This window comes from Diabrotica virgifera, chromosome 10, assembly GCF_917563875.1.
Source record: "Diabrotica virgifera virgifera chromosome 10, PGI_DIABVI_V3a".
In the NCBI taxonomy this organism is placed as follows: domain Eukaryota; kingdom Metazoa; phylum Arthropoda; class Insecta; order Coleoptera; family Chrysomelidae; genus Diabrotica; species Diabrotica virgifera.
Window position 1 is genome coordinate 141,064,697 of NC_065452.1, and position 21,762 is coordinate 141,086,458.

Below are 21,762 nucleotides of genomic sequence, written 5' to 3' on the forward strand. Positions count from 1 at the left end.
ATTTTTCACACTAAATGAATGCGTCTTGTGTAGACACGCATGTGGTTAAAAATGGATGTAGTTGTTCAAACAGTAATGTAGCATTCAAAGGAGAAAGAAGTAAAGCGAAAAACTATTTTGGGTTCATTCCATAAATAGATACTAGAAGATCTGTTTTTGGTTCATTCATTCCAAGTTTCCAGATTTACTATGATTCTAAAAACTATTCGAATGAGCACAGATTTATTTTTTCATTTAAGAAATACTATGTTTATATGAATATAGTGCAGTGACTGAACAAGACTGATTACAAAATTCGACCTGCCGAATCATGAGTCCAAAGGAGGCACAGGACAGTCCAAATTCATTTGTACAGTTTTAAATGCAACGTAACCCATTGTGAGCGGCCAGCTCGGCCCGGCACAGTCCAGCACTCAAACGGAACGGCCAAAATTCTCCGAGGAGAATAAAATCCGTTGAAGTCGAACGGCCAGTTGGCGCCAGTGCGTCATAATTGTTGGTAGTAAACAGAACAACGCGCTTTCAATTAAAAAATCAACAATATATTGTTGATTTTTTAGCGCGTTGTTTGTAAATATGGAAATATAAAATTTGGTTCGAGACATTCGAAAATATTTGAGAAATTTTGGATCATCTTTGTGCGGGAAAAGATGATGAAAGTCGCCATATTCTCTTATTTTTTTAATATTTCGTGAACCCAAAACCGATGTTTCCGTCGTAATTTTGCATTTTCGTCTGTTTCAATCTCAGCACAAATTTCACTTACTCTTCTGACGAGGTCTCCATGGCAAATGATCATCTTTCCGTTGCCGGCCGTTACAAATGGGTTTTTGGACGTGCCGGGCGTTAATAATGGGTTTCCTGCTTTACATGACATTATTTCTATTGCTACAAAAAGTATACGCATTTACTTACAAACATCATTTTCTCTGAAGACCAAAAATGAGCATTTTTCAAGATTTTTTTCTCAGAACCTTTATTAGAAATGAACATAAAACTTTTTACATATGTATTAATATCCTAACTCTTAGAGCAGTGGTGCTCAGACTTATACTGTGTCAGATCTACCACATAAATTGCAAGTGTCCAGCGATTGACTGCTAGTAAAAAACGATAGTTTTGAACATAAAAAACTTTGTTGCCCATTTCTATTTGATAAAAAGTTGTAACTTCAGAAAGTTATAATTCAGCGATACTCAACCTTTTTCTTTCCTGGGCCACATAGTAGCTATTGCCACAGATTGCGGGCCGCAATCAAGATGAAGTAGTATACAGGGTGTTTCATTGGGAAACGAAAATGCTTGAATGGTGAATAGAGGTAAATGAGGCGGTTCTAGACATACTAAATTAATTGCTCCACCGACTGTATAACCGAGTGTGTTCTATCGATTTTGCCCATTTCTTTCTGGACACATAACTTTAGAATCACCTTGTTTATTATTTTGATATTTGGTACACACATGTCACATTTAGAACCCAAACCACCCAACTACTAATCACAAGAAAAATCCAGGTCTGGATTAAACAAAATCATAAATCCATTGTGAACTTGAAACAACATCCTGTATATTGAAATTTTCAAAACCCGTTTGCACATTTGAAAAGAGCTTTGATGGAGCTTTCATTTTTTGCGCAGACAATTCAATGACTTTAATTTTGAAAATATGTCGAAATTTTTAAGAACTCGAACTTTCAAAACAAAAATTTCGATATAATTACAAAATTAATGTCATTAAATTATCTGCGCAAAAATTGAAGCGAGCAATTAAACTTAGTTTTTTGTGCTCTTTTCAAATGTGCAGACGAATTTTGATATACAGAATGTTGTTTCAAGGTCACAATTATTTTAATTTTTTTTTGTTAATCCGGACCTGAATGTTTCTTGTGATTACTAAATGGGTCGTTGCAATATAGGAAATAAGTAATTATTATTTTTAAAATGAATATTTGCTCATTAACTTTAATAATTTATTATTAAAAGTTAATAATATCTTGCTTTTAATCAGAGTTCTTAAAAATAACAAAATAGTTTAAAATTAAAATCATTCAATTGTCTGCCTCACGCCTCAAACGCATCGGCATACTATCAAATAATTTGAAAAACACGTGAAATTTGACAAATAATTTGATCACAGGGTTCTTTAGTTAGCCTTCGGGCCGCATAAAAAACGATAGAGAGCCACATGCGGCCCGCGGGCCGCAGGTTGAGTATCACTGTTGTAATTAAAGTCATGTTTTTCATCCTAATTTTATTTGGATGTTGATGCATGGCACTGCATAATATACACACGATTTTCACATGATGGTACAGAATTGCCTAGGGCCGGATGCAAGCATGATGAGATATGTTCGTCAGTTAGCCGATTATGATACTTTGATTTCACTATACCTTCATTTGGGAAAATGCAGACTCGCACAAGTACGTTGATCCAAAGAATGCTATGAGCTTTAGAGCTATTTGCCTCGAATATGGATATTTGTTATACGGTATGAAAGACCAAAATTTCTTATCAGCCGCTCTGGACTTATGGTGTACCCAGGGCCGCCGCTGAGATGTTGGCCGCCCGTGTGCAACTTAATATTTGCCGCCCCCCTTCCAACACTTTAGAAGTATGTACATACTATTATTTAAAGAAATGTGCAGAAAATGCATAACAATAATTAGTTGTAAATAGATAAATACTTGAACAATTTGAGTAATATCCATGATCCAACGCCCATTATATGTATATTGTATATCCTAATTTAAACTTCCATTTAATTAAAATAAACCGTGAATAATATATAACATAAACACATAAAGAAACTAAATAAAAACAAACTTTTCTGGCTTCGGTTTCGGGAAAAATTTTGACAATGTCTTTGTTTTTAATATCCAATGTCGCACACACTTCATGTTCGATAGATAACATTGCTAAAGCAGAAAGTCTATCTTGGTTCATTGAAAATCGCAAATAATTTTTAATAATTTTAAGTTTTGAAACGACCGCTCACCCTTAGCTACAGTAAAGGGTAGAGTTAGGAATATACGTACGATTATAGTTAAGTTTGGAAATGCTGATACAATATTATTTCGTAAATGTATTCAAGAATATTACCAGGACGTTTTTCTGCGGTAACATATGGTTGAATAGCTTTAATTTCTCCATATAAATCGGTTGCACTAATGTCAGTCTCCGAGCTGTTTATGTCTGTAAGGGCTTTATACACTTTCTCACAATTGAATAGTTTATCCATTGAATTTCCAAATTCATATCCCTTTTGTTATCATTTTGCAATTCTTCTAAAGCATCATATATTTTACTTATCTGGGATTTTAATGGTGCGATTACATCGATCAGAGTCTCCCATCGCATGTCCAACAATGCTTTTAATGTCCACTTTGGAAGGTGCTTTAATAAAATTTTTCTTCAAATATTCGAAGAAGAAAAAAATACATATAGTTGCTGTACCTACAGTATTAAAAAATTCCACCCACTCGAAACTTAATTTTACTGCATCATTCACCGCCAGATTTAAACTATGTGCAGAAAAGGGAATAAAAAATGATCGAGGATATTTCTCTTGAGGATTTTCTGCAATCCAATGTGTCTACCACGCATATTGACTCTATTATCGTAACCCTGTCCACGCATATTATCCATAATATTTATATTTAAACAAACTAGAACATGAAGTAAAAACCACTTCTATGTAAAAGGTATATTTACTAAAAATTTTTAGAATCCCAATGGATTCAATAAAATGAGTTCATCAGAACGTTTTCAAACCTATCGGTCCATCATCAGTGAATTTGAATATGTACTTGCAAAATAGCCCCAGAACCAAACAATGGTTGTGATTATAAATAGATCTACATTATGTTAAAATAAATTTAAAATGGCTAAACGCCGATGTTCAGGGATTAAACCTCTGGGAACATGGTGAAACTCTACCCGAGGACCCAATCAACCATCTATTCGGTCAACGATGACTACTGAAGTTTTTAGTTTTAGTTTTAATTTATATTTAATTTTTCAAGCTTATTCTCTATAAATTCAAAGAGACCTTGTCCAGTTACGTCAGTTTCAGGAGAAAAAATATCCGAACTGGCGTTGAAGTTGAAACACATCTTACTACAATAATTTATTGTTATTTATTTGTTCTACGTGCGTTATATTTGGGCTACAATCTAATACTAATTTAATGGAAAAATATTTAGATTCGCGAAAAAAGCACTATAAATGTTAAATGAAGCGCATTTTAGTATTATCAGGTAATAATAATAATAATTATTGTTTGGAATATTAGACTTTAGAATTAGAATTATCTGAAACATTACTATTTAATTATTTGAACTTATTTGCGTTTTAAAAAAAGTAGTATCATTAGTGGCCTGCTTTTGGCCGCCCCTATTGTTGGCCGCCTGTGTGCGATGCACACATGGTAGCGGCGGCCCTGGGTGTACCTATATAAGTATCCGAAATTATTTTCAGTGCCTCGTTTTGGACGGAAATGATCTCCATATTGACAGTAATTAATATTTCAGTGGCAATTTTTTCCATGTATTCACAAGAAAATGGATTAGACATGAATGTTACAATATCTGTCAGTTTCTTAAAATCAGCCAAGCATCTTTCAAACTCGCCATGAACTAGTTGCATCTCCGTCTCATAATAAATATAATTCAAATGGGCGGTTAACCTTTTTTGTCAACGATAGAAAGTTGTTTAAATACTTTTTATTTATTTGAATAATCAATAATAACAATTTGTTGACAAAGAAATGTACTGCGCTCATCATATTATCGATAATTGTTATTTTTACCCTGTAGTTCCACATTAAGGAGGTTCAAATGATTTGCTACATCTGATACGAAAGCCAGATCACTGAGCTTTTCGTTTTGAAGTAAATTTTCCCCTCGTTCTTCTAGAAAAGAAATTATTTCGGGACTAATTATTTCAACCACCTCACATATGTATGCAGAAGTAAAGTACATAGTGTCCACATCTTTTTCATTTGTATTTTTTCCGTGAATCGCGATCGAGTTCAAAAACTTTAACGATCGACCGGTCGATCGCGATCGACTCTTTGAGCACCGCTGTCTTAGAGAATACAAAAAATATATCTTTTTCATTTATGCACGTGCACTAATATTGTAGAGGGCGCAAAGTCGAGTTCCCGAAAAAAAGTAGTTCCGGTGGTGGACAGTTAATCTCAGGATTGGGATCTCTGAAACAAAAAAATCGTACGGTATTTGAAAAAGGAAGGTTTCTTACGTGACAACTTACCGCCGTTAGTGAAAAATTCCGCAAAGAGAAGATTTTACGGAAATATGAAAAAATTTTATGAAGGAATCGCCCGTTTTTCATGGTTAAAAAATATTTATTTTTTGGTCAAATTGTGGTAAATTGTCACGTAAGAAACCTTCCTTTTTCAAATGTAGTACGATTTTTTTGTTTCAGATATCCCAATCCTGAGATTAACTGTCTGCCATAATTTTTCGAGGCCTTGACTTTTGCGCCCTCTAAAATATTAGCGTACTGTGCATAAATGAAAAAATATATATTTTTGTACTCTTAGGCAAGCCGCACACCAACGAAACATGAAACGTTAAACACGTTTCATGAAAATTAAACACGGCTAAACAAATCTTGAAGTCCGCCTACCAATGAAACGAGTGTGATTCATGCTCATAACACATTTTTATTTTCGGAAAGTTTCTTAAATGGCCGGACGTCTATTTGTTTAGCAGTGTTTTATTTCCATGAAACGTGATTTACGTTTCATGTTTCTTTGGTGTGCGGCCTGCCTAAGAGTTAGATATTAATATGTAAAAAGTTTTATGTTCATTTTTAATAAAGGTTCTAAGAAAAAAATCTTGAAAAAAATGATCATTTTTGGTCTTCTAAAGTGTACTAGTACCTTAACATGACGATTTCAACTCAGAAAACTTAAATATTAAATAGTACTCAACAATAACGTGTAGATGGAGTTAGCGTTGAGCAAGTAATTGAAATAAATACCTAGGGGTTACATTGTTCAGCATCATTGCGACATTGAAAAGAGTAAAAGAGATTAAGTACAAAGAGCAAATAGATTAGCAGGATGTCATTAACACATGTATGGAGTAACTGTGAGGTTAAAATCAAGAAGTTCAATACAAGACCAATAATGACTTATGCATCAGAAACAAGACCCGAAGTCTGGAAACAGCAGAAATCAGGATACTCCAGAAGAATTACAAGAAACCTGAAAGAATAAGGAGTGACGAGATTACACTAAATAGTGGCCAAGATTCTGGAAACTTTACAAAAATTTTACTTTTGTTAACAGCATTCGTCTCGATGAAATTTGCATTCGATTCGTAAAAGCCTTAGGAAACTTTGTGAACTAAAGTGATGATGACGGAATGAAAATTGCATTATTGAACAAGGAAAATGCATTTCGAAGTGTTGAAAAATGAAAAATTTGTAATTCGGAAATAATTGACATAAATGAGTTCAATATTACTACTCGGAGGTTTTTGGGTTCGCTGAACACGAATATCATGACAACGGTGCCTGAGACCATGGCGTCGTCGAACCACCTGGATCTCATTTATATCAATTATTTCTGAATTACAAATTTTTCATCGCTTCGAAATTCATTTCGGAAAATGCATTTTCCTTGTTCAACAATGCAATTTTGGTGCCTCAGAGACCATCGTCCTGTTCAGCGAACCCAAGAACCTCCGTAATATTGAACTCATTTATTTATGTCAATTATTTCCGAATTACAAATCATTTTTCAACATTTCGAAATGCATTTTCCTTGTTCAATAATGCAATTTTCAGTTCGTCATCATCACTTTAGTTCACAAAGTTTCCTAATGCTTTTACGAATCGAATGCAGCAAGTTTCATCGAGATGAATGCTGCGGAATTACGGAGAAAGAACAACGTAGTAATGAATGGATTAACAATAGACACCTATGAACAGCCTTTCCTGGTCCTTTTTGTCAGCCCTAAGAGATGCTCGAATAGACTCACGGTACACTACACTCATTAAAAACATTTATGAACGGGCCACATTCCACATCAAAATCAATGAAGACCAAAAAACCGAAAAAATACGCCTTGGTAAAGGTATTAGACAAGGTGATACTATTTCACCAATACTTTTTACCTTAGCATTGGAAAATGTATTCAAACAGCTCGACTGGGAGGAAAAAGGTCTAAACATTGATGGTGTACGTTTGAGTCATTTGAGGTTTGCGGACGACATAGTATTATTCAATACAGATATCAAGGAACTGGAGCAAATGATGAAGGAGCTAAACCAGCAGTCAAATAAAATAGGTCTCAAAATGAATCTTCAGAAAACAAAAATAATGAGTAATATACAAACTAATCTTGTTATTGACAACGTCAGTCTTGAAAATGTAGACCACTATATATATCTTGGACATACCATTAAAATCGGCAAAGAAAACCAAATAACCGAAATAAAAAGACGAATACAATTGTCGTGGGTAGCTTTCGGCAAGTTAAGCTTTATCTTGAAGAATAGAGATATACCAATGTGTCTAAAACGTAGAGTTTATGACAAATGTAGCTTGCCTGTAACTACATATGGACTGGAGACCATGGCCTTTACAAAGAAAACCTTAGAGCAGCTCAGTACAACTCAAAGAGCGATGGAGAGGGCCATGCTAGGGATTAGTTTGAGAGACAAAATTCGAAATATCGACATTCGTGAAAGAACAAAGATTACTGATGTCGCAGAACGTATAGCAAGGCTCAAGTGGCAATGGGTCGGACATGTTGCCCGAGATAATCCCGAAAAATGGACACAGAGACTAACAAACTGGAGACCAAGAGAGAACAGGCGAGGAGTAGGCAGAAGAGGTGGGCAGATGATATCAAACAAGTCGCGGGCAAACAGTGGATGAGAATTGCCAAGAGTAGAAATTGATGGAAGCAAATGGAAGAGGCCTATGTCCAGCAGTGGACGAACACAGGCTGAAGAAGAAGAAGAAGAAGACCTATGAACAAGGAGCAATAAAAGAGGCGATGCTGAATTTGTTCAAAGGACATATGGAAATTGAGGTAAAAATAAAAAATGCATACAAGTTGGGAACAAACATGTCTGATTGAACTAGAAGACAAAATCAAAGTCATGAAGAATAAGTCCAAGCTAAAAAATTACAAGGAAGAAAAAATATATATCAACAATACACCACAATGAGAGAAAGAGACATACAAAAAACTATCCGGATGATCGCAGGAGAAGAGAGAGATAAAGGTAATGAGGTAAAAATTGGTACAAATAAACTCTGGGTAAATAATGAAGAATGGAAATGAAATAATAAAGAAGATAAGATAGAAAAATCAAAAAACTAATAAAAAGCGCCAATGGAAAAACGATAATCCAACAGGCAATGAACAAGGACACGAGTAAAAATAAAGCAATATGCAACGATCAGGATAGAAACTTAAACTGTAAGAATGATGAGAAATGCTTACAAATACACAGAACAGCTGCAAACAATAAGATCAAAAGTATAGAAACAACTGCTACTGAAAAGACCAAAATACCCGAAGGATGGACAATAGGAACTTGGAACGTAAGAGGTCTCAACGGTAAGGAGACAGAACTTGCAGAAGAATTTGATAAGGCTAGAATAGACATACTAGGTATAACAGAGACAAAAAGAAAGGGCAAGAACACACAGTTCCTAGAAAATGGCCATTTTTTAATCCTCAGCGGAGTATCGCAATTAGAAAGAGCAAGAGAAGGGGTTGGTTGTTTAATCAATAAAAACCTGACTAGCAGCATTAAGGATTGGGAATGTATCACCGAAAGGATCCTGAAAATAAAGATGACAACCGATGAGAAGAATCTACTTAACATATTTGTCATGAGGCAAAAAAGTTTTAAGAACATTGTTGTTAACTAATGGTACTACAATAATAATTTAATTGGAACGTACACAAAAGTTTGGGGGGGTTTAAAGGAACAAAACCCCCATAAAATTTTTATGGGGTGTCCAAATTTCACTATAATTTTTTCTTAAGATGCTACTGTCATAAGAATGCCACATGTCCATTTTTAATAAAAAATCTCCAATAGTTTTCGATACATTCGAAAAAATCGATTTTCATTTTGTAACTTAAAAGAGCTGTAACTTTTTTTATGTGCACATTTGTACTAAGGTAAGTTAAGTTCAATCGAATTATTTTTGGTCCCAGAATATGTGATTAAATTTATGACCTGTATATTTCTTTTCTTTTTATGCGATTGAGAGTTCGATTGTCGGTTTAACCTCCGAAGTACCTGGTGCCCAGGGTCACTGCTAATAAGGCACGCCATCTTCCGGAGTTTCGAAGGTTTTCGGCACTAAATTGATGCAAACAGATTACTCGGGGTTTTTGAGGTTGCTAAACACGAATACGCAATCAGAACCAACCCCCGGCCCTGAAACACATGGTGCCCAGGGTCACTGCTAAGGCACGTCGACGTCATCTGGACTTTCGGCACTAAATTGATGCAAAAAGATTATTCGGGGGTTTTTGGGTTGGTGAACACGTAGTTGACATCAGAACCGACCCTCGGATTATGCTCAGTGTGACTACTATGCCCAAGTACTCCGTTTGCATCTATTTAGTGTAGGAAAGCCTCTAAATTGGGCACCAGATATTCCGGGGGTTGATTCTGATGGAGTGTTTGTACTCAGCTACCCTAAAAACCCCCGAATAATCTGTTTGCATCAATTAATGCCGAAAATTCTAGAAACTCAAGAATATGTGCCTTAACAGGGACCCTGAGCATCAGGTGCTCCGGGGGGTCGGTTCTGATGGCGTATTCATGTTTAGCGACCCCAAAAACCCCCGATTACCAAAATCTGGCCCTTTATAACAGGGGTCACCAATTAGCGGACCGCGGTCCGCATCCGGGCCGTGGGCTAGTTTTGTGCGGACCGCGATTACATTCAGAATATAATGTTTTGCAATTTTGAAAATCTTTGGCCATGAAATTGTGTACTACTTTTTAGGCTCAACTTATGGATGCGATGCCGTTTTTTCAAGAATGAACTTTATTAAGAATCGGTACAGCTCTCAGCTCAATATCTCAACTCACCTAATAAAAATCAATTGCACTAAACTCATTTCAAACTTCATACAGGTTATACATTTTCTTTACAGAGGAAACAATTTTTTTAAACAAATTAGAAGTTATGTTTTTGCCCCGAAAAATGTATTTTTAGGTTTTTTTGGATGATTTTGAACAAAAAAGTCATTTTTCTCAAAAAGTCTTTTGTCATTTATCTCAAACGTTGATAGTTTTCGAGTTATAAGCGAGTTAAAATCTAAAAAATGCGAAAATACACATACGCATTTTCGAGGCTTGAAAACTCATGTGTAAATTAATTATTAGTGTACAAGTGATTAAATTGAAGCTTATACATTCAATTTCAAAATTCTAACGAGTAATCGTGGCTTATTTCAATATAGATCGTTGGTTTTTAATGGTTAATCGTCGCGCGTCGCACGTTATGGTGCGTATACATATTATACGTAGGTACTTATGCCAGAAATTCCCAACAAGTACTTGACATTTATTAAAATTTTATAATATATTATTAACATAGTTTTTTTAAATAATTTATTAATTTATTCAATTAATTATTGCCAATATGCTAATTAAATACAGCAATCATCTAGTGTGATACGCACCATATAGTGCGATATGCACCATATAGTGCGACGCGCCGTTTACGGCTAAAGTGGACGCGCATAATTAACAATCCAAAACAACAGTCTAAATTGAAATGGACGCCTGCTACTTATCAGAATATTGAAATTGAATGTTTAAGTTTAAACTTCAATTTACACACTTGAGAACCTCAAAAATAATAATTTACACATGAATTTTCAAGTTTCGAAAATGCTTATTTTTGCATTTTTCAGATTTTAATCGCTTAAAACTCGAAATCTATAAACTTTGAGAAAAATGAAGATTTTTTTGTTAAACCAAAAATGCTGAAACTAAATTTTCGGGGCTGAAAAACTAAATACTGAATTTAAAAAAAAAATTTGTTAAACAATTTCTGCCCAAAAATTTCGCACGGCACTCTTCTGATTTGTCTTCTTGTTAATAATCCGCAAAGAATCCGAATCAAAACAATCAGACACAGGCAACATTAATCCGGACCCCGGAAGTGTCATAGGCTTTCGAAACGGACCCTCAGAGAATATAATTGGTGACCCCTGCTTTATAATATACTGATTTTTATATGTTTAAGCACTGTACAGGTAATTAAGTATTTCCACCTTTTTTTCTATTGTAGACTTTTTTCATGTCATCCCGAACACAATGCAAAAAGTTGCATGTAGATAGGTGCTGGTGCTGTATTTTGTTAGTTCTAAATGCCTTAGTCTATAATCCAAAGGATGTACCAATATAAAAAAGAATCACACAGTATGTATGTACACACAATTCAGTGGCGCACCGAGAATTTTCCTCTGGGAGGGGTTGGCCTGGAAACCGAATTTTTTTTGTATTGTTTGTGAAAAACAAGTTACATTTTCCTGAAGGCGAGGATATAAAGCATTACGTTATGAAACCTTTTGCGTTCGATTCGAGAGAGCATTAGGAAAATTCTTGAATGCTCGGCATGAGGTACAAATAAAAATTGCATTGTTGTAAACAGAATAGTTATTTATGAAACAGTTCGTGAAGTATGCTTTTTGCGAATGCACGTGATGTTTAGAGTAACATCGCGTAAGTTCGCAAAAAGTATTTCACGCACAGTTTCATACAATATTTTATCTACGATAAACAAATAAAACAACTGTAACTCTTCGTCACTGGAATTCATTTCTATTCTAAAATTTTTAGAACTTTGACATTTCAAAATTCTAACTTCTGTCAAACCACAAAACTGTCAAAACTTTTGTTGTAATTTATTGCTCATTATGTCATCACCATGACAACGCGAAAGTTAAGGGTATTTTGTTATATAAAAGTGTGTCAAAAACCAGTGCGAGAAAGTAAATCCCATTTAAAATACATTCTTACTTCACGCACTGCTATCTATAATGACAGTTTTCACAAACTGAAAACTTATAGTATTTTTACTACAAAAGCGATATTACGTAGGTCAAAATTTTTGACGTAAGAGAACTGTCAAAACATTAGAATGTGACTTTTCAATATTGCCATGTTTATAATAAAGTCACATTCTAATGTTTTGACAGTTCTCTTACGTCAAAAATTTTGACCTACGTAATATCGCTTTTGTAGTAAAAATACTATATACATAATATGACAGAGTAGATAAATACATTGTATAGTGAAAACTGCTATTGTAGATAGCAGTGTGTGAAGTACTTTTTGCGAACTTACGCGATGTATAGCACTCGCTCCGTTGTCGCTCGTGCTCTAAACATCGCGTGCGTTCGCAAAAAGCGTACTTCACGAACTGTTTCACAAATAACCATTTCCAAAGTGCTTCTTAGTGTCAAAAAATAAAAATTTACAACTCAGAAAATAATCAGTAGTAATTGCACAAGAGCTCTAAAATTATCGAATTTTTTCGAGTGACACTGTGACAGTTTTAATTTCACGACCCGAAGGGGAGTGAAATTATGTCAAAGTGGCACGAGGGAGACAATTCGATAATAATTTTAGAGATCGAGTGCAATTTGCTGCGATTATTTCATGAATAAAACTGTTCAAAACCAAAATTTTATTGTAATTTATTTACGTAAGTACAAATTACTACAGTTAAACACACAGTTGTTATAAATATTTGACGGTTGAAAGTCATCACTTTTATAACTTTTAAAACAGTAATTGTCATTAATGTCACTGAATGTATTTTTTCATAGCAACGAAGGGCATCTGACGTAATATACTTGACGACGGGATATTATCAAAAATTATCACTTTAATTTTTATTTCTGTAGCTTTCTATTGGTCAGAATCTCCTATGAATGAAATAATCATGGAAATGAGTTATATTTTTATACTCGGGGGTTTTGAGGTTGCTAAACAGGAATATGGGTTCGGCGAACCTGTAAGAGGTACCTGGTGCCCAGTATCCCAATAGGCACGTCGTCTCCTGGAGTTTTATGGAAATACATTATGAACATCACTGAAACTTATTCCGAGCTATTTGAGGTCGCTGAACCCGAATATTGCTTAGACGATGCTGTACGAGGTACCTGGTGCCCGGTATCTATATTATCTCCTGGAGTTTTGCAATAAATATTGCATGGAAGATGCTGTATGAGTATGAGTTACCTGGTGCCCGGACTCTACTTCGTCTTCTGGAGTTTTATAGAAATTCGTTATAAAATTCAACGGTGAATAACAATATCAGTAAGTTATTTTAGTTCAGAGCGAAAGTTATGAAAAAAAAAATAATTCGAAATTTTTTTTCACTATTAATAATATTTTTTTTAGATATAAAGATGCCAGAACCTCGAGTATATGATTAAAACTCTTAGTTACCTTAAAAACCCCGGAATAACATGTTGCAACAAATTTTATTACGAATTTTCATACAATTCCCAGAGACCACGTAGATACAGGGCACCAGGTATCTCGTACAACATCTTCATTGCAATATTCTTGTTCAGCGATCTTAAAACTCCGAGATAATAAATTATTTTCAATAACGAATTTCTATAAAACTCTAGAGATGGCGTAGATTCCTGGCACCAGGTACCTCTTACAGCTTCGCCGACCCTATATTCCTGTTTAGCGACCTCAATATCCTCCGAATATGAAAATTAAACTCATTCTCATGATTATTTTCCAAGTTGTGAATTTTTATTGTGTAAACACTTTGAGATGCACTTTGGAAAATGGATTTTCCGCCTACAAGAATGCAATTCTCATTTGTAATTATTCATGCAAAGTATTCAAGAATTTCCCTAAAGCTCTCCCGAATCGAATGCAAAAGGTTTCATAATCCGTCTTACTTTAAAAAAGTTAGAGGTTTAGGCGGTTTTAGTGGTTTATTACTATTCTTTATATATCTTTGTTATATGCCCTGGGAGGGGTTTTAACCCCCAAAACCCCCCCTGGGTGCTCCACTGACACAATTCCCTATATGTATACGTCTTGGCAGATATACAGGGTCTGTATACAGGGAAAAATAATCAGTTTATGTCCAAAATTCTTCGTTTTCGAGTTACAGGGTGTTGAGTTTTTTTAAATCCACCTTTCATTTGTATATTTCAACCAGGTTTAGAGCAATAAATAAATTGTCAGTTTGTACGAAAAATTTCAACACCTCGTATCTCAGAAACGAAGCATTTTCGGACATATATTTATAGAGCAAACTGTCATTTTTTATGCAGAATTACCTCTTAAAGTTTGTCACTTATTTACGAACACTGTGTATATAAACAACTTTCTGTATGATAGTTAGATAATTCCAATTTTTGGGTGGCAAATAGGTACACTTAATATGATTCATAAGGGAGGGTAATAGACATGTTTTACTTTGAAATTAATGATTTATCAACTTTATTCAGCCTCAAAGTTTTTTACAAAAATTTTGCAACCTTCTGGACTACACTGTTGAGGCATGGTAACAAAAATACAAAGTGTTTCATACAAAATTTATTATACCTCTACAAAAAAGAAACAAAGAAAACACATAGTGATGATAATCTTCAAATTAAATGCAAGGAAATTTGTAAAACGAGAAGCCTGCTTGTGCTACACGTAGGTGAATGATTTGGCAAAACCATTTTAATATCGAGTACTTTGCTGGTCATTGTCGGTATCTGAACACTCCTCTTCGCTGTTGCTGGGGTAGAAATTTTAAATTCATTGTTGCTCTTACTTGAAACGAAATTGTTTATGTCCTGCTGCTTTTTCTTGTATTGTGAGAATAATGACATGTCTCTTTTTATCACCATTCTTACAAAAAATGCGTTCTTCAGTCTTTCTTTTATTCTGACTTTTTTCAGAAGCGTCGGTGATAATACTGCTTGAAAGCTTAGGCCTTCTTTGTGCCTTTCTTTCATCTGCTTTCGGGAAATGTTGGTCTTCAAAATGTGGGGGCTGGCAAATTTTCGAGTTGGTTGGCAGCTTATAGGGCTTGTAGGAGGTTGAGTGGCAATTGGTGGTTTATCAGCATCTTCTTGAACAGCACCATACAATTGTGGATAGCTGACAACAGGACCTGTAGATGTTGATGGTTATTTACATTATTCGTTACTAATTCTGGGTAGGTTGCTTTTAGGTCAAGAGAGAGAATGTTATGACTATGATTAAGCGATAGAATATTGAGGAATTCGGGGACTACAGCATAACAATGGTGCTCCCAAATTTATAAAAAGAAGATAGTTAGTATTCTGATAAAATGGACGTATGCACAATTGGTGCAAAAGGCAAGAAAAAAGGTGAAAAAAATAAAATAAAAGAACCCTTACTTGAAATTGCAAATAAAACAGGACTCCAAGTAAACTTAAACATGACGAAAAAACATTCATCATCTAAGACATAGGAAAACAATGAATGATGAATAGATAACTGAAGCTTTAAAAGAAAACATAGAATACAGAAAAGAGAGAAAACATAACAATCAAGGGAGAGAAAGACAGGATATATAATGGCCGAGAAACAATTATCGCTTTAGCAATTATTAAAACAGCACAGGATCTATTAAATAAAAAATGGATTAGAAATGGGGCTAACCACATGTAAAATAGTGACGTCAAAGTATATATCCACAAGATGTTATAACTGTCTGCATTTTGAACATACAAGAAAAAATTGCAAGGATAAAAAAGGGGGAAGCATGTTTAAATTGCTGGAAATAAGGTCATAATGTTCAAAACTGCCAAGATGAATTATTGTGGAATATGTAAATAGAGTCATAGAACGAACTGATTAGTGCATTTGGTGGGCCTGCTTTTCTTTGGTAATGTTATAAACAATGACTCCAACCAATCATCTGGTATTTTCCTTCGATGTAAATTTAAAGGAAGTAGTTAAGTAGGTAATGTTTTCCTCGTCCGAAAGTTTAAGTAGCTCAGCAGGGATTTGATGTAGCCCAGGTGCTTTATTATTGTTGGCTTGCTGTATTGCTTTTCTGATGGATGCAGTATATACTGGGACCTCTGCCAAACTGGTTGTCATGTGTGCAATATATGACGTATGTGTAGCATTTTCTCCAGAAGCATCGTCATAAAGGTCACTGATGTACCTATTTCTCCCATTCTTTGCACTGTTGTTAGTGATCAGAACTGTTTTCAACTCCCTTTTTAAGTACGTGAGCATTTTTCAGTTTTTTAATTCCGGAGATATATTTAAGTTTCTTGTGGAGATTGACAGTGTTGTGATTTTTGGAGATCTTCGAGTTCTCGACACAACTATGCCAACAAAAAAAATGATAAAAAGCAAAATATTAACAAAAACAACTAAATTAAGGCTCTATGAAACATTAATTAGACCGACATTAATGTATGGATCGGAAGTAATGACAATATGAGCAAGACAGACGAAGAAAATTTGAGAAGAACTGAGAGAAAAATAATTCGGGCAATGTTAGGACCAAGAAAAACAGCAGAAGGTGAATACAGGAGTAGAAGAAATAACGAAATAAATGAGGAATTAAAGGGGCAAGATATAGTCACGAGAATAAAGAGACAAAAATTGAGATGGCTTGGGCATGTGTAGAGAGCAGGGGAAGAAGCGATAATAAACATACTATATAACAAAGTGGAATCCGGCCGGAAGGAGAAGAAGAGGAAGACCGAGGTCCAAATGACTGGAAGAGGTGAAGCGGGATCTAGAGGACATAAGAATCAGAAATGCAGAAGAAAGAGCAAGAGACGGAGGGAGCTGGAACCGGATATGTAATGAAGTTTAAGAACCAGAAGAAATGGAGGACTGATCCACCTCAAAAACATGGATCTAGAGAGCCTGTAAATTCGGCGCTACCCCCACAGGGGTGTTTTAGCCACTATATAATATATATACTCGTTATTTTGTGTATTTTTCTATTTATCTGCTGTGATATGTGTTTACGCGTTTGAAGGTTTCTAAGGGGGTCGAGATATATCCTACTAAGCTTAAATGACTTGGTTAATTTCTTTAAGTTAATTTGTATTTTGGAGCAGAGTAAATTATGATGAGTTTATATCAGCGCCGAGGTAAATTTTTATATCTTTAATATGGTTTCGAAATCGGTGGTTTTAAGATGTAATATATTTGTTTCCGTACTACTTTACCTTGTTGTCCGTCTTGGGAGGTGTACAGACTCCTTTCTGGAAGATGAAACTAGGTATGTATATAATGAAGAATTCATTTTCTTGACAAAATTCGACTAGACGCTCACCTCTTTGACTACTCTCTCCCAAGCCATAAACGGCATCTCGTTTTACTCACCCCATGATAGTAATATTTAGTTTTTCAATTTCAGAAAGTGGATTTCTCAGCTTACTAGCTTTATATAAAGTTGTTACATTCCATGTAGCTATTTTATACGAGCTCTTCATTTTTATCTTATGTCTGCAAATTTTTTTTCACAGGGATTTCGCTGGCTAGCAAAGCTGGGAAGCCCTGTGGTTTAATCGTGTATTGCTTCCTCTGCCGGATCTTGAGTTATGCAGCCCATGATCAGTAATATTATTCCTGAAGAGTATAATTGGATTGTTTTCCGATGCCTTTCCTATCGAAGCGTTTTTAGGAATCCAACGATATGGGATATAATTGAGTATTTAAATATACTCTTGCAGAAAGACCACTCATAGTAAGTAGAAAATACAGATTATAATATAACCATGTTAAAGAGATACAGCTCTTAAAGCGATGTCTTAAGAATGCTACACAAAAGTTAAAAAATGGATGCCTTAACAGTAACAGTAGGTATATTAGACCCAGTAATAGACCATTAACAACTGCGAGAAGTGTTCTTGCAGATTTCCTACATACTCAACATCGTCCTTTGCTTATCACCATTGGCATATATCAATCCCAATAATTAGATCATATCCTCGACCAAGGTGGAATCTAGGACAGATGAGTCCAAGACAGAAGATAGTTCGGGATCAGGAGTACATAGTGAGGATAGGAACTATAACGGTTCCATCCCACTAGGAGAATATATTTATCTCTGTATTTCAGGCAGAGGTATATGCAATCCTGCACTGTGCACGGATAAACAGATTGAGGACTTATACTAATAAGAGAATCAATATCTGTTCAGACAGCCAAGCGGCCTTGAGGGCTTTAAAGAACCCAAGGATAAACTCAAAGCTTGTATGGGAATGCCGCGAAGAACTTGATACCCTGGCGGAACATAATGAGATAAAACTCATTTGGGTGTCTGGACATCAAGGGATCGCTGGCAATGAAAAAGCTGACGAACTTGCTAGGCAAGGATCAGAAACAAGATACTTCGGTCCAGAACCGGCACTGGGGGTGTCCAAAAGCACAATCAGAGACCGATTAAAAGGCTGGATACGAAGACAACACAAAGAATACTGGGAAAAAATTCCCACGCAAAAGCATGCGAAGAGAACCTCAAACATGCGCAAAAAGAGCTGGAGAACTACTTAAAATGAACAGGAATCAGCTCAAAATCACTACAGGTTTCCTAACTGGACACATCCCAGTTAAAGGACACCTACACACGATAGGACTATACAATGGAGATCTGAGCTGCAGACTATGCAATAGAGAGACCGAGACAGTCAGTTCAAAGTTTATCGAAGTGTTGACCGAGAAATAGCCGACGAGCTCTTACATAACATCCTGGATCCATCCTGAGTTACTGATACACAGTGGAGCATACACAAAACAGTGGCTTGCAATGTTGTATACTGATATATACTTCAGCCAGGAAACATTCCTTTTTCACTTAAGCGGACAAAGATAATTGCAATTCCGAAACCGGACAAACCAAATGATAAACCAGAAAACTAACTTCCTATAACTCTACTCAGCCCAGCATGGTATATAAACTATTAGGAAAGTTTCTACTCAACAGAATTAGTCACAGGATACTTGAAAATGTCGCCACTGAACAAGCAGGCAGTCTTGTCATTCTCTTCTAAAGGTGCCTATCTTCTGGAGATGTTGGCGACCACATTGACCCATCTTATTCTATTTACGGCAGCTCGAAATAGATCAGTTGACGTTAGACCAGTCCACTTCCTAAGATTGGCCAGTCAGGATATACGTCTACGTCCAAGGCCTCTCCTGTCCTTAATCTTGCCTTGTAGAATCAACTGTAGCGGTCGGTATTTTTCATTACGCATAATGTGGCCGAAGTAAGCCAATTATCTGTTCTTTACGGTGTTAATTATTTCTTTGTCTTTTCTTAGCCTCTGGAGAATAGTTATATTAGTTGTGTGGTGTATACAGGGTGTAACAAAAATACAGGTCATAAATTAAACCACATATTCTGGGACCAAAAATAGTTCGAATGAACCTAACTTACCTTAGTACAAATATGCACACAAAAAAAAGTTACAGCCCTTTGAAGTTACAAAATGAAAATCGATTTTTTCGAATATATCGAAAACTACTAGAGATTTTTTGTTGAAAATGGACATGTGGTATTATTATGGCAAGAATATCTTAAAGAAAAATTATAGTGAAATTTGTGCACCCCATAAAAATTTTATGGGGGTTCTGTTCCCTTAAACCCCCCCAAACTTTTGTGTCCGTTTCAAATAAATTATTATTCTGATGCCATTAGTTAAATTAAATATTTTTAAAACTTTTTTACCTCTTAGTATTTTTTCGATAAGGCAGTTTTTATCGAGTTGCGGCTTCTTTTTTAATATGTTTACATAAAAATTTTATGAGGGTTTTGTTCCTTTAAACCCCCCAAATATTTGTGTACGTTCCAATTAAACTATTACTGCGGTACCATTAGTTAAACACAGTGTTTTTAAAACTTTTTTGCCTCTTTGTATTTTTTTGATAAAGCATCTTTTATCGAGTAGCTTCTTTTTTAATATGGTTCAAAATATACCTAAAAATGTAAATCATAAATAAATTTTCTCTCCATAATCGTTCTTTACCATATACAAATATGTGGTGGATTTGACAAATATTCAAATATCTCGATAAGAACTGACTTTTGGAAAAAGTACTAAGAGACAAAAAAGTTTTTAAAAACTTGTGTTTAACTAATGGTGTTACAATAATAATTAAACTGAAACGTACACAAAAGTTTGGGGGGGTTTAAAGGAACCAAACCCCCATAAAATTTTTATGGGGTGTCCAAATTTCATTATAATTTTTTCTTAAAATACTACCGCCATAGCAATACCACACGTCCATTTTTAATAAAAAATCTCTAATAGTTTTCGATATATTGGAAAAAATCGATTTTCATTTTGTAATTTCAAAGGGCTGTAACTTTTTTTCCGTACACATTTGTACTAAGGTAAGTTATGTTCAATCGAACTATTTTAGGTCCAAGAATACGGGATTACATTTATGACCTGTATTTTTGTTACACCCTGCATATGAGACCCTCAACATACGTCGGTAGCACCACATTTCAAACTCCTCTAACCGTTTTATGGCATCTTCTGACAGGCTCCAGCTTTCAACTCCATGTAGGAGGACACTAAAGACGTAACATCTAAGAATTCTTATGCGTATATTGATACTTAAAGACAAGTTGCACAGAATCTTCCTAAGACTGTTAAAAGTGCTTCTGGCTTTTTCAATACGAGTTTTATTTCGTAGCTATGATCCCAAGTATCCTTAATGTTGCAGCCCAGATAGCATATTTTCTGTACTCTCCCTAGGGGTGTATTGTTTACTGTAATTGGGGCGTTTATGTTGGTGTTTTTACTAATGATCATTATTTTTGTCTTCTTACAGTTTAATTTTAGGCCGTATTTGTTACATGCTTCTACAACATTATCCATGATCCTTTGGAGTCCCTGCGCACTATCTGCCAGCAATACTGTATCGTCTGCATATCTAATATTATTTATAAGTTGTCCATTTATTGCAATACCATCTTCTGATTCGTCCAAGGCCTCTCTAAAGATGTTTTCAGAGTATATGTTAAATAATGCTGGTGACAGTATGCAACCCTGTCTGACTCCTTTTTCGACTGTGAAGATTCCGGACAGTTCATTTTCGAATCGAACTGTTGCTTTTTGTTGGAGATATAAGTTTGAGACAAGTCTTATATCCTTACCATCGAGTCCTGATGTTTTTAGGATATCGATTAGTTTTCCATGTGGGACTGTATCAAATGCCTTCTCGAAATCTATGAAACATGCATACACATCGCAGTTGACATACCTGGCTCTCTGTATTAGAACTTGCAAGCTGAAAAGTGCTTCCCTCGTTCCGAGTCCTGCTCTGAATCCAAATTGAACTTCACTCAGCTGTTCTTCTAATTTGGTCTATATGCGCGAGTGAAATGATAGTAAGGAGTACTTTAAGTACATGGCTCATCAAACTAATTAATCTATGTTCTTCACATTTTCTAGCGTTGGCTTTTTTGGGAAGTGGAATGAATACTGATAGTAGCCAGTCTTTTGGTAAGTAACCAGTCTCGTATATGTTGTTGAATAACTTCGTAAGAGCTGTAATTTGGTGTGCATCTAATAGCTTTAAAATTTCACCATGCACCTCATCAGGTCCTGGTGATTTCCCATCTTTGATCCGCTTAATGGCCATAGTTACTTCTTCGTTTGTTATTTCTGGGTCGTGGGGATTGTCTATTTCATACGGACTTCGTGCAGCATCTTCGAATAATCCTTGCATATATTCTTTCCATCTTCTTAATTTATCT